General features: G+C 34.3%; 1 protein-coding gene across 1 annotated transcript in view; it reads left to right on the plus strand.

Moving 5' to 3' along the window:
- The window catches only part of LOC106875313 (spermatogenesis-associated protein 1), a 39,036-nt gene that overhangs the window by 8,920 nt on the left and 28,102 nt on the right, over window positions 1-2,014 (plus strand). The window lies entirely within an intron of this gene.

Consider the following 2,014-nt stretch of genomic DNA (forward strand, 5'->3'; position numbering starts at 1 on the left):
TATATATATATATACATGCATATATATATATACACACACATACATACATACACAAAATATTTAAAAAGATTAATCCAAGATAATCTTTGGACATAATGGACTTATTGTATGCTGAAGAAGTAACGACTGTTTAATTTATAAACACATAGAAAGTCCGTTATTGAAACAAGTCTGCATTAGAATTTAAATAAACTGTTTTAACGACCATATTATATTACCCTATAGATTTCTTATGATTATAAATTGATTAACAAGAAAGTATGAAAGTTTTTTTTCCCTATTTCGCATCGTTTCTATATTGTGTTTCTAAGTCACTCTTAACTGTTCGTGTCACAAAACATTTTCATACGTCTTCTCGTTAGCATTTACATTAAGCACACATGCACATATATATATATATATAAATGGAACAAAAACGCAATAGAGGACATTAAAACATAACATTTGAACAGATAGACAATCCGAAGATGGCCAAGAGAAACAGCAATTAGGAAATTAGGACAGGCAAAAAAGACGGATCATTCGTGGCTTTCTTTCCTCAGTCGAGTTTCAGAAGTCATGACCATTTTGGGCAGTTACACTCGAGATGGTTCGATCTGGTTGCCCCCAAAAAAGTCTAAGCTAAGAGCATTAGACCCCTTTGTAAGAAAGCTAGCGAATGTGTCCGGCAACAAAGACAAAACAACAAACAAACAAAAAACGGAGAATATGGTACAGAATTACGAATACAAACAAGAAGAAATAACAACAGGCGTCTTTCGACAGAGAACGAATCGAATCGAGCTGGCATGTATGCAGTGAAAGCCTAAAGGCAGGAACTTGGGAGATGGACATATGAGTTGTTGGAAATTTCTCGGTAACACACAGAAGCATTTGTTATGGCAGCAGAAACTTTTGTACTTTGTTCAAACTTTGGATCTGGTGCCTAAAAAATTTCAGCTCACCAAACAAAGGTGAGCTGAAAATAAAACTTGTAAACCTGGGGTTTCACAAAGCGGGTCCTCGTAAAGTGAGGCATTACTGTATATATAAAAGGATGTAAAAGTAAGATCCAAGGATCAAAGTGTAGGAAGTTAGTAAGCTTCGAGCAATCCGTGGAAGGGATAAAGAAACAACCGTGGTTTATTGATGCAGAAAGTTATGAGTTTTTCTCATATCAAAGTTCAATAAGCGGAAAAGAGTTATTTTATAATTCATGATTAGCAACTGGGGTTGTTGTGTGTGCAAATAAAAATCCAAAATTAGGGGAGGGAACAGGTCAAATCCAGGGTACTTACGTTTCCTAGTTATGTTATATATATGTACACACACACACACACACATATATGTATATGTACATACAAATATCTATACATACATACATACATATACTTATATACATACATATACATATATATATACACATATATATATATGTATACACACATGTACAAACAAATATACATATATGTCTCTCTCTCTCTCTCTATATATATATATATATATATATATATATATATGAATATGTATACATATATGCTTGAGTTTATATGAATGTATATATGTATGTATATATGTATATATACATACATATAAATACACTCACTGCGTATCTATATATATAATATATATACATTCATATATATATATACCTACGTATGTATGTAATATATATATATGTATATATATATATATGTATATACACACACACATATGCACACGCACACACATGCATGCACACAAACACACACACACATGCACACACACACCTTTCAATGTGATGCAGGCTCGTACATGCGTCGGTTTCATCATCACCACCACCACCACCACCACCATCATCATCACCATCGTCTTCATCGTCGTCGTCGTCGTCATCATCATCATCATCATCATCACCACCATCGTCATCAATAACAGAATCAATGCACCCGCTTTGAACAAATACAGACCCAGCAGCCAGCGACTCGTTTTAAAGCTGACCAGAAATTGACAAGCGACGGACAGTAGAGCCAAGTCTGACCAGGTCAGCTGTCCT

The sequence above is a fragment of the Octopus bimaculoides genome, chromosome 28 (assembly GCF_001194135.2).
Source record: "Octopus bimaculoides isolate UCB-OBI-ISO-001 chromosome 28, ASM119413v2, whole genome shotgun sequence".
In the NCBI taxonomy this organism is placed as follows: domain Eukaryota; kingdom Metazoa; phylum Mollusca; class Cephalopoda; order Octopoda; family Octopodidae; genus Octopus; species Octopus bimaculoides.